General features: G+C 36.6%; 1 protein-coding gene across 1 annotated transcript in view; it reads left to right on the top strand.

Moving 5' to 3' along the window:
* HS6ST3 (heparan sulfate 6-O-sulfotransferase 3) overlaps positions 1 to 13493 on the top strand; it is a 799545-nt gene that overhangs the window by 595583 nt on the left and 190469 nt on the right. The window lies entirely within an intron of this gene.

Below are 13493 nucleotides of genomic sequence, written 5' to 3'. Positions count from 1 at the left end.
GAACTGAAGCACTGCCTGACTTGGCAGTTGCATGTAACCATCCCATCTAAATCTAGAACATTTCTGGTGTTCCAGAAGATTCTGTAGTGTCTCTTCCCTGTGGAGAAAATTATTTTTTACTTCTACCCTCATTCATTACTCTTGCCTATTCTTGATACTCATATAAGTGGGATCATACTGTATAAATTTTCCTGTGTCTTAATGGTCAACATATCTGTGAGATTCATTCACATTGTTGCGGGTATTAACATTAGTTTTTACTGTTGTCAACTATTTCATGACACAGTTTATTTTGATTGTTTTCAGTTTCTGGCTATTATTAATAGGGCTGCTTGAACATCCTATAAGTAAAGCTGTGATGTTGCCTGGTGATTTTAGTTTGCATTTCACTAGTGATTAACCACATCAATTCTTGGAGATTTGTAGTTTGCTTCCTTTTGAAAAGTATGTTTAAAATCCTTTGTCCAATTTAAAAATAAGTTCATTTGTCTCTTATCAGTTTGTAGGGATTCTTGAGGTATTCCATATACAGCTTCTTTGGTGGGTATATGTATAGTTAGCATCTACTCCAGTTTGTGGAACTTTTTAGTCTTTTCATGTAATTTTTTTAGTAAATTACCTCTAAACTTTAACAAGCTACAATTTATTATTTTTGGGGGGGATATTATCTTTGTGTACTAATGAAGAAACAATTTTCCACTCTAAAGTATAAAGATACTCTCTATTTTCTACTTAAAAGTATTGTTCTTTATTTTCACTCTCAAATTTGTGGTCCATCACATTAATTTTTAAATCCGATGTGAAATAATGAGGCAGGGTTCATTTTTGTTTTTCATATAGATTTCTAGGTGCTCCAGATTATTTAATGAAATAAATTTTTCCTAATGAATTCTAGTGGTGTTTTTTATCATGAATCACTTGACTATCCATGTATACACCTATTTCTGTACCACCTATTCTGTTTACACATAATTTTTATAACTCTTTTCCATTTATTATATTATGGTTACATTTTCCTATTAATGAATATTCAGCAAAATGCCACTTTAATGAATAGATAGGGTTTAATTTATAGATGCACTAATATTTACTTAATCCAATATGACTTGTGAACTCAGTTATTAAATTTGTTTTCTCTATTAAGTATACTGAATCATTATGCACCTTTGTTATACAAAAGAAATGTAGGAATAACAAGACATTTAAATTTTCTATGAAGAGAACCTCTATTGTATAATGTGAGGTACATTCAGACAACATCAGAAGAACTGAATCCCAATCAAGACTCTACCACTTATCGGTGGTGGGGATAACTTGTAACTGGAAATTGTAATTTGGAAATAAAAACTGTCACCTCTCAGAATTATGGGAAGAATTAAACATATTAATTGACATGGAAATGATTTGAAAACTGTACATTGTTACATAAAATATTTTGTTATCAAAAAGTACCAGATGTTTGACAAATGTAGAATCATTTTAGCTAATATCTGTTCCTATACAAAGAACAGTTTTCTCAGTAAAGAATGTTGGGAAAGCTGGATGTTTATATGAAAAATGAAGTGGACTTCTTGTGCCGTAGACAAACTCAAAATGGATTGAGGACTTAAACATAAGTCCTGAAACTATCAAGCTCTGCGAGAGAAACAGGAAAAGTTCTTTTACTTTGGACTTGGCAATGACTTGTGTTTAATGATACAATAACCATAATAATAATGGAATATTTATATTAATATCAATCAATATTAACCTTGACAGAGATATTTCATAATGTTAAAATGCCAAGAGGAAAGTTAATAGCAATTGGAGCCTACATCAAGAAAATAGGCCCCAAATAAATGAGCTATCAATGCATCTCAAGGACTTAGAGAAACAACAGCAAACCAAATCCAAAACTAATAGGAGAAAATAAATAACTAAAATTAGAGAAGAAATTGACAAAATTAAAACCAATGAAATAATACAAAAGAACAACAAATTGAAGAGCTGGTTTTTTGGAAAAAAATTGACACACCATTGGACCAACTAACCAAAAAAGTAGGGAGAATACCCAAATTAATAAAATTACAGATGAAAAAGGAAATGTAACAACAGACACCATAGAAAGAAAAAGAATCATCAGAAATTGCTCCAAAGACCTTTATGCCAACAAAATGGGAAACCTAGAAGAAATGGATAGATTTCTGGAAGATACAAACTACAAACTACTGAAAATGAGCCATGAATATAGAAAACATAAACAGACCAATAACCAAGACAGAAATTGAATCAATAATAAAGACCCTACCAGGGGCCAGCACTGTGGTGCAGCAGTTTAAAGCCCTGACCTGAAGTGCTGGCATACCATATGGGCGCCAATTCTAGTCCCGGATGCTCTTCTTCCTATCCAGCTCTCTGCTATGGCCTGGGATAACAGTGGAAGATGGCCCAAGTCCTTGGGCCCTTGCATCCGCTTGGGAGACCTGGAAGAACCTCCTGGCTCCTGGTTTCAGATCGGCACAGCTCTGGCCATTGCAGCTATCTGGGGAGTGAGCTGACGGATGGAAGACCTCTCTCTCTGTTTCTACCTCTCTCTGTAACTCTGACTTTCAAATAAATAAAATAAATCTTTTTAAAAAAAAGACCCTACTAACAAAGAAAATCCCAGAACCAGATGGCTTCACTGCTGAAATCTACCAGGCATTTAAAAAACTAACTCCAATTCTTCTCAAACTATTCCAAACAACTGAAAGGGAGGAAATACTCCTAAATTCTTTCTATAAAGCCAAGATCACCTTAATTTTAAACCTGAAAAAAATACAACAGAGAAAGAGAACTACAGACCAATAACCCTGATGAGCATAGACACAAAAATCCTCAATAAAATATTAGCCAATTGAATCCATAAAACACATCAGAAAGATCATTCAGCTGGACCAAGTGGGATTTACCCCTGGTGTGCAGGGATGGTACAACATTTGCAAATCAATAGATGTGATACATCACATTAACAAATTGAAAAACAAAACCCTTATGACTATCTCAATAGATGCAGAGAAAGCATTTGATAAAGTACAATACCCTCTCCTGATGAAAAGTTTAATTGGGAATAGAAGGAATATTTCTAAACACAATCAAAGCAATTTATGACAGACTCACAGCAAGTATCCTATTGTACAGGGAAAAGTTGGAAGCATTCCCACTGAGATCTAGAACCAGACAAGGATGTCCACTCTCACAACTGCTATTCAATATAGTCCTGGAAGGTCTAGCCGGAGCCATTAGACAAGAAAAAGAAATCAAAGGGATACAAATTAGAAAGGAGGAAATCAAGCTATCCCTATTTGCAGATGACATAATCCTATATATATATATATATAGGGGATCCATTGGACTCCACTAAGAGACTATTGGAACTCATAGAAGAGTTTGGTAAAGTAGCAGGAGATAAAATCAGCATACAAAAGTCAAGAGCCTTTGTATACACAGACAATGCCAAGGCTGAGATTGACCTTCTAAGATCAATCACATTCACAATAGCTACCAAAGCAATCTAATAACTTGGAATAAATTTAACCAAGATTGTCAAAGATCTCTCTGATGAGAATTACAAAACATTAAAGAAAGAAATAGAGGAAACAAAAGAATGGAAAAATCTTCCATGTTCATGTATTGGAAGAATCAATATCATCAAAATGTCCATACTACCAGAATCAATTTACAGATTCAGTGCAATACCAATCAAAACACCAAAGACATTCTTCTCAGATCTGGAAAAAATGATGTTGAAATTTATATTGAAACACAGGAGACCCTGAATAGCTAAAGCAATCTTATGCAACAAAAACATAGCCAAAGGCGTCACAATACAAGATTTCAAGACATACTGCAGGGCAGTTATAATCCAAACAGCCTGGTATTGCTATAAAAACTGATAGATAGAACAATGGAACAGAATAGAAGCACCAGAAATCAATGCAACCATCTACAACCAACTTATATTTGGATCAAGGACAGTCTCTTCAACACATGGTACTCAGAATACTGGATTGCCACATGCAGAAACATGAAGCAAGACCCTAACCTTATACCTTTCACTAAAATCCACTCAAAATAGACTAAAGACCTAAATCTATGACCTGATGTCATCAAAATATTAGAGAGCATTGGAGAAACCCTACAAGACATTGGCATAGACAAGGAATTCTTGAAAAAGACCCCAGGGACACAGGCAAACAATCACAGCCAAAATCAACAAATGGGATTACATCAAGTTGAGATGCTTCTGCACCAAAGAGCAGAGTGAAGAGGCAACCGAAAGAATGGTAGAAAATATTTGCAAACTATGCAACTGATAAAGGATAATAACCAGAATATATAAAGAAATCAAAGGACCAGTGCAGTGGCATAGCAGGTGAGGCTGCCGCCTGAAGTGCCGTCATCCCATATGGATGCCGGGACCCCATATTGGCGGCAGTTCATGTTTTGGCTGCTCCACTTCTGATACAGCTCTCTGCAATGACGTGGAAAAGCAGTAGAAAATGACCCAAGTCCTTCGGCCCCTACACCCAAGGGGAAACCCAGAAGAAGCTCCTGGCTTCAGATCAGCATAGCTCCAGCTGCTGCAGCCAGTTGCAGATTGAACCAGTGGACAGAAGACCTCTCTCTCTCTATCTCTCTGCCTCTGCCTCTGCCTCTCTGTAACTCTACCTTTCAAATAAATAAATAAATATTTAAAAAAGGAAATCAAGAAACTCAGCAACAACAAAATAGAAACCATTTTTTTCAACTTTTATTTAATAAATATAAATTTCCAAAGTACAACTTTGGAATTATAGCAGCTTTTCCCCCATAACCTCCCTCCGACCCACAACCATCCCATCTCCCACTCCCTCTCCTATCCCATTCTTCAAGATTCATTTTCAATGATCTTTATATACAGAAGATCAACTTAGTATATACTAAGTAAAGATTTAAACAGTTTGCACCCACAAAGACACACAAAGTATAGAGTACTGTTTGGGTAGTCTTTTTACTGTTAATTCACAAAGTACAACACATTAAGGACAGAGGTCCTACATGGGGAGCAGGTACACAGTGACTCCCGTTGTTGATTTAACAATTGACACTCTTAATTTATGACATCAGTAATCACCTGAGGCTCTTGTCATGAGCATCCAAGGCCATGGAAGCCTCTTGAGTTCGCCAACTCTGATCTTGTTTAGAAAAGGGCATAGTCAAAATGGAAGTTCTCTTCTCCCTTCAGAGAAAGGTACCCCCTTCTTTGATGGCCCATTCTTTCCACTGGAATCTCACTCACAGAGATCTTTCATTTAGGTCATATTTTTTTTCTTTTTTGCCACACTGTCTTGGCTTTCCATGCCTGTGAAACTCTCATGGGCTTTTTAGCCAGATTTGAATGCCTTAAGGGCTGATTCTGAGGCCAGAGTGTGGTTTAGGGCATTTGCCATTCTATGAGTCTGTTATGTCTCCTGCTTCCCATGTAAGATCATTCTCTCCTTTGTAATTCTATCAATTATTTGCAGACATTGGTCTTATTTATTTAATTCCTTTGACACTTAATCCTATCTTTCTGATCAATTATGAACTTCAACTGATCACTTTGACTAGTAAGATGGCATTGGTACATGCCACCTTGATGGGACTGAATTGGAATCCCCTGGCACATTTCTAGCTCTACCATTAGGGGTAAGTCTGAATGAGCATGTGCCGAACTATACATCTCTTCCCTCCCTTATTCCCACTCTTATATTTAACAGGGATCACTTTTCAGTTAAATTTAAACAACTAAGAATAATTGCGTGTTAATTAAAGAGTTCAACCAATGGTGTTAGGTAGAACAAAAAAATACTAAAAGGAATAAAGTATTAAGTTATTCCTCCACAGTCAGGACAAGGGCTGATCAAGTCATTGTTTTTCACAGTGACCATTTCACTTCAACAGGTTTCCTTTTAGGTGCTCAGTTAGTTGTCACCAATCAGGAAGAACATATGATATTTGTCCATTTGGGACTGGCTTATTTCACTGAGCATGGTGTGTTCCAGATTCCTCCATTTTGTTGCAAATGACCAGATTTCATTTTTTTTTTTTACTGCTTTATAGTTTTCTATAGAGTACATGTCCCATAATTTCTTTATCCAGTCTACTGTTGATGGGCATTTAGGTTGATTCCAGGTCTTAGCTATTGTGGATTGAGCTGCAATAAACATTGAGGTGCATTCAGCTCTTTTATTTGCCAATTTAATTTCCTTTGGATAAATTCCAAGGAGTGGGATGGCTGGATTGTATGGTAGGGCTATATTTAGGTTTCTGAGGAAACTCCAAACTGACTCCCATAGTGGCTTTACCAGTTTGCATTCCCACCAATAGTGGATTAGTGTCCCTTTTTCCCCACCTGCTCTCCAGCATCTATTGTTGGTAGATTTCTGAATGTGAGCCATTCTAACCGGGGTGAGGTGAAACCTCATTGTGGTTTTGATTTGCATTTCCCTGATGGCTAGTGATCCTGAACATTTTTTCATGTGCCTGTTGGCCATTTGAATTTCCTCTTTTGAAAAATGTCTATTGAGGTCCTTGGCCCATCTCTTAAGTGGGCTGTTTGTTTTGTTGTTGTGCAGTTTCTTGATTTCTTTGTAGATTCTGGTTATTAATCCTTTATCTGTTGCATAATTTGCAAATATTTTTTTTCCCATTCTGTTGGTTGCCTCTTCACTTTCCTGACTGTTTCTTTTGCAGTATAGAAACTTCTCAATTTGATGTAATCCCAGTTGAACAACCCATTTAAGAAATGGGCAAAGAACTTTAACAAGCATTTTTCAAAATAGGAATTCCAGATGACCAATGGACACATCAAAAAATGCTCAGCATCACTAAGCCATCAGAGAAATGCAAATCAAAACTATAATGAAGTTTCACCTCACCCCTGTTAGAATGGCTTTCATATGGAAATCAATACACAACAAATGCTGGGGAGGATATGGGGCAAAGGGTACCCTAATGCACTGTTGGTAGGAATGTAAACTGCTACAGCAGCTCTAGAAGACAGTATGGAGATACTTCAGAAATCTAATATAGACCTACCATGTGACCCAGCAATCCCACTCCTGGAAATCTACCCAAGAGAAAAAAATCAGCATATGAAAGAAAGCATACCTCCATGTTTAAATGCAGCTCAATTCACAATAACTAAGACATGGAATCAACCCAAATGCCCATCAACTGAAGACTGGGTAAGCAAATCATGGGATATATACACCATGGAATACTACACAGCCGTAAAAAAAAAATCTGGTCCTTTGAAACAAAATGGATGAAACTGGAAAGCATTATACTTAGTGAAATAAGCTGGTCCCAAAGGCACAAATTCTATATGTTCTCCCTGACCTATGGTAACTAATAGAGCAACTAAAAGGCAACCCATAGAAGTGAAACTGACATTTTGAGAAGCAATGACTTTGAACAGTCTATCTCTTGACTGTTCAGGAACAGCTTTTCATTTATTTTTGTTTTTCTTTTCTTTTCCTTTATCATATCTTCCTTATTTTTTTTCTTTCATATTAATTATTGAACTCTTTACTTAATATAGAGTTAACCATATGTGTATAATGTCAATTGAAAATAGATGTTAATAAAAATAACAATGAGAATAAGAAAGGAAAAAGGAAGGGGCTGGGAGTGTAGGTGGGAGGGCTGGCATGGTGGAAAGAATTTCCAAGGTCCTAAAGATGTAATTGTGAAATGTATGAAATTTCTAACTGCAAAGCAGTATAGTTCTGCATACATTCCTACAGACTTACTTCTAAGGGTACACTTTAAAAACTTGCCATGAGACCCCAAATTCCCTTAAGCTGACTGGTAAAAATAGCAGGTCAAATTTTATAGAGATCAAATGGATAGGATTAAGTGGTAAAGTGACCATATAGATAGGATCAACTCTTAAAGTGATGATATAAGCAGGACCAAGTATTTGGAAACAATAATGGAATTAAAAAGGAGTGAATGCTCCAACATGGGAAGCAGTCCATACAGTAGACTCATAGAATGACAATTGCTTAAGTAGCACTGCTACCTCAGAATCAGCCCTCAAGGCATTCTGGTCTGGCTGAAAAGCCCAGGGGAGTATTTCAGGCATGGAAAGGGAAGACACTGTGGCAAAAAATGTTCTACATAAAGGACCTTTGTGGGGCCACCAAAGGATGTGCTTTTCTCTGAAGGGAAGAGAGAATTCCCACTTTGCTTATGGCCTTGTTGAGCTAGTGGAACCAAAATGCTTCCATAGCCTAGAACCTGGAGTGATCACTGACATCATATATTAGAGTGTTAATTGGTAAATAAACAACAAGAGTCACTGAACATTAGCTTCCCATGAAGCACCTCAGTTCCCAGAGTTGAATCATGAGACTTAATAGTAAAACTTGTTCTTAATGAGCACTTCCTTTTAGGATATTAAGTGGAGGATATCCTTATGTTTCATAAGTTATAGTTACGTCTAAGAGCTTGCAAAATATGTGTCATTCTTGGATACTTCTTTAAAAGTAATTAAGTTTCTAAAAGAAAACAAGGAGGAGGAAGGAAGGAAAAAGAGGAAGGGGAAAAATGCAAAATTACCTTCAAAATACAATAACTTTGAACAGCCCTTGTCTGGACTGTTGAGGAATAGTTCTTTGTTGTTGTTGTTGTTGTTTTTCTTTCTTTCTTTCTTTTTCTTTCTCAGACTAGGCATTGAATAGAGTTTACCTAGAATAGAGTTAATCCTCTTCGTATAAAGCTAAATGAAAATAGATCTTGGTGAAGAATAGGACGGGAACAGGAGAGGGACAAGGTAGGGGGATGGGAGAGTGGGTGGGAGGGCAGGTACAGTGGGAAGAATTACTGTGTTCTTGATGTTATATTTCTGTGATACATGCAAATAAAAAATTAAGAAATAATGTAAAACATTTTCTAAGCACAGCAAAATTAAATTACAGATATACAGCAAAAATAAATCCAGGAAAATGCCAAATATTTGGATACTAAAGCATTTGTAAATAACCCACAGATTAAAGAAGAAACAATAGAATAAAAGCATAATTTGAGTGGAATGTACCCTCAAATAAAACAGATAAAAATTATGTGGTACAGCTAAAGCAGTGTTTGTAGGACAGTTTATAACCATAAGTGCTTATATCACCAAATAAGGTAGATTCAAGTCCTAATAACCTAAGCTTTAACCTAAATAAATTGCAAAAAAAAAGAGCAAACTAAATCTACATTAAGCATAAGGAAGAAAATCACAAAGATTGGAGGAGAAAATTGCATTTTTACAAATTACTGAAACTGACTTACATAGAAATATTAGAAAAAAACTAGAGTGCATAAATGAATTAAATTACTAATTTGAAACCTTTCCACAAAGAAAAGCCTAGACCCTTATGTCTTTGCTAGAATACTTTAAAAAATATTTAAAGAAATACCATTGTGGGCCGGCACCATGGCTCACTTGGTTAATCCTCCGCCTGCAGCAGCAGCATCCCTTATGGGCACCGGGTTCTAGTTCCGGTTGCTCCTCTTCCAGACCAGCTCTCTGCTGTGGCCTGGGAGTGCAGTGGAGGATGGCCCAAGTGCTTGTGCCCTGCAACTGCATGGGAGACCAGGAGGAAGCACCTGGCTCCCTGCTTCGGATCAGGGCAGTGCGCTGGCCGTAGCGGCCATTTGTGGGGTGAACCAACGGAAGGAAGACCTTTCTTTCTGTCTCTCTCTCTCACTGTCTAACTCTGCCTGTCTAATAAAAAAAAGTAATTAAAAAACGAAATACCATTGTTACAAACTATTTTGAAGATAGATGAGAAAGTAGTACTTCTTTTTTTTTCAGGTGAAAATGATGCTGAAACCAAAGTCATAGAAAAACATCCCAAAGGGGAGAAAAAAACAACACCTATAAGACAATATTCCTCATATAGACACACATGAAAATCCTAACAAAATATTAGCAAAACAGGCCGGCGCCGCGGCTCACTAGGCTAATCCTCTGCCTTGCGGCGCCGGCACACCGGGTTCTAGTCCCGGTCAGGGCACCGATCCTGTCCCGGTTGCCCCTCTTCCAGGCCAGCTCTCTGCTGTGGCCAGGGAGTGCAGTGGAGGATGGCCCAAGTCCTTGGGCCCTGCACCCCATGGGAGACCAGGAGAAGCACCTGGCTCCTGCCATCGGAACAGCGCAGTGCGCCGGCCGCAGCACGCTACCGCGGCGGCCATTGGAGGGTGAACCAACGGCAAAAGGAAGACCTTTCTCTCTGTCTCTCTCTCACTGTCCACTCTGCCTGTCAAAAATAAAAAAAAAAAAATATTAGCAAAACAAATTAGTAATGTGTAAGAAGGAATCTGTACCATGAACACTAGGGATTTGTCTCGGGAATATGAGGTTGTCTTCATATTTTAAAATCAATTAATGCATTGTACCCTGTTTATAGCATAAAACATAAGAATATGATCATCTTACTAGACACAGAAAATGCACTTGACAAAAATGTGACTCCCATTCAAGATAGAAATCCAGGCATACTAGAAATAAAAAGGAACTTCCTGATCTTATAAAGGGCGTCTTCAAAAAAAACTACAACTCAGTTCATGTAAATAAGAATGTCTGCTCCCATGACCTTTAGTCAACATTGCTCTGAAGCATCTGGTTTGTGACAGGAGACAAAGAACATCAACAAAACAACATCACAACAAAGACTAAAGGCATCTAGATTGGAAAGAAAGAAGGAAATTTTAATTCACAGGTGAAACAATTCTGTATGCAACAATCCTAAAGAATTAATAGAGCTCCACCCCTCACACACACACACACACACACAGCTTACTAGAAATAATAAACAAGCTTGGCAAGCTTTAAGGTTATAAAATTAATATTTTGAATTGGTATTTCTTTATACTACCAGAGTTATAATGAGCTGTGATTACTTTATTTTTTTGGGGGGGGGAGGGTTTGGGGTTTTTTTTTTTTAAACTTTTATTTAATGAATATAAATTTCCAAAGTACAGCTTATGAGTTACAATGGCTTCCCCCCTCCCATAACTTCCCTCCCACCCGCAACCCTCCCCTTTCCCGCTCCCTTTCCCCTTCCATTCACATAAAGATTCATTTTCAATTCTCTTTATATACAGAAGATCAAAAGTTACTGTATAAGGATGAAATGGTCACTTTCCCTTCAATCATTGTTTATAGCTGTTATCTATATTCCCACAAAACTAGTGTCTTTTTGGATTTTACTTGTGAAACATCTTATCTGGAGAAGTAGTAAGCCTTTTATTGTAATGTCAGTTTAAAATATGTTATCTCTCAAAAGCAAAAAAAAAATTTGAAAAAGAAAGGGGAGAAGAATGGGAGGAGGAAGAGGGGTGAAGGGGGAAGAAAGGAAAGAAGGGAATATCATTATGTTCTTAGAATTGTGTCTACAAATCACACTGAATCTGCTAAAACTAATTAAAATTAAAGTAAAAATAGATATATTTCTGTATATTAGCAATGAGCATTTTGGAAAATAGATTAATAAACCTATTACATTCATGATAGATCAGAACTACCAAGTACTTAAGAGTAAATTGAACAACAGAAGTTTAAGATTTGTACCCTAAAAATTACAGTGCATTTCTGAATAAAATTAAAGAACACCTAAATCCAAGATGAATATTTTATAGAATTTTACAAGTGGATCCCAATCTTTATATGGAAATACAGTGGACCTATAATATTCTAAACAACTTTAAAAAGGAATTACAAAACCGGAGGACTTAGTCTTTGTGATTTCAAAACTTACTGTGATACTTTTGTAATCAAGACAGTGGTATTGGTGTAAGAACAATGAAACAAAACTGAGAATGCTTAAATAAAACTTTTTGATTCATGGTCAATTGATTTGTGACAAAATGCCAAGAGAATTCAACAAGGAAATGATGTTTTCAACAAATGAAATGGTGGTAGGCAATTGAATATCTGTTCCTGGAGGAAGAAAAACGAAAGGAACTTAGTTTCTTATTTCACACTTTACAAAAGACTCCTCGAAATGGATTTTAAACCTAAATGTAAGTGCTAAGCGTACAAAACTTGGGAAAACAACCACAGACGAAACCTTTGTGAACTTGGGGTAGGCAAGGCAATTAGAAATGACACTAAAAACATAAGCAATAAACCAAAAAAAATCAGTATACTGGATTTCATTAAAATCAAGAACTTTTGCACTGCAGCATGTTCAGTTAAGAAAATGAAAAAGTAAGCTATAGGATAGGAGAACATATCTGCCAGTTCTACTTCTGATGATGGATTTGTGTCAAAAATATAAAAAAGACATTGTGTATTAACCCAATGATAATAAAAATTATAATCAAAGATAAAAGAAAGATTTAACTAATAGACATTTCACCAAATAAGTGAATATAAGTGGGTAGTGAGTGCACATCAAGGTACCAAATATCATTAGTCATTAGAGAAATGCAAATTAAAACCACAATTCAATGCCATTGTAAGTCTGTAATAATGCCTATAATCACAGGAGACAGAGGATTCAAAGTATGAGTGATAATGCAGAGGAACTGGAACTATCACACATCTCTAAAGGGAATACACAATGGTGCTTCTGTTTTGGAGAACATTTTAACAGTTTCCTAACAAGTTAGACATAGCCTTGCCACACAGCCCTGAAATTCCACATAAGTCACACAGAGAATTGTATGTGGATTTTCATGGCAGCATCATTAATATAATCATTGAAAACTGTCAACAAACCAGATGTTTCATCAATTTTAAAATATGATGTACCAGCTGGCGCCATGGCTCACTTGGCTAATCCTCCACCTACGGTGCCAGCACCTTGGGTTCTAGTCCCGGTTGGGGTACCAGATTCTGTCCTGGTTGCTTCTCTTCCAGTCCAGCTCTCTGCTGTGGAAGGCAGTGGAGGATGGCCCAAGTGCTTGGGCCCTGCACCCACATGGGAGACCAGGAGAAAGCACCTGGCTCCTAACTTCGGATCAGCATAGCGGCCATTTTGGGGATGAACCAATGGAAGGAAGACCTTTCTCTCTGTCTCTCTCTTTCTCTCACTGTCTAACTCTGCCTGTCAAAAATAAAATATGATTTACCTGTACAATTAAATAATATCCAACAATGCAAAAATACATACTACAGAATGAATGGACCTCTCCCTAAAAAATTCTAAGTGAAAGAAACCACAAAAAGAACAAATGTCTGTATTTTAGGATTCCATTTTCATGAAATGGTCATAAACGCAAATATATTTAGATAGTAAGATCTGTGGTTATCTGGATTTGGGGTTTGAAACAGACTTGAGTACAAACAGGCTCAAGAAAATTTTTTGGACTGATGAAAATGATTTAAAACTGATGCATAAAACTTATAATGATGGTTGCCAACTCTAAATTAATTAAAATTAGCTCTACGTTTGAATAGTTACATTTTATGGTATATAAATTGTAGCTTAATAAATTTTTATAAAAGGAAG

Source organism: Lepus europaeus, chromosome 6, assembly GCF_033115175.1.
Source record: "Lepus europaeus isolate LE1 chromosome 6, mLepTim1.pri, whole genome shotgun sequence".
Lineage (NCBI taxonomy): Eukaryota > Metazoa > Chordata > Mammalia > Lagomorpha > Leporidae > Lepus > Lepus europaeus.
Note: the sequence above shows the minus strand (reverse complement) of the source record. Positions and strands in the feature narration are given on the sequence as shown.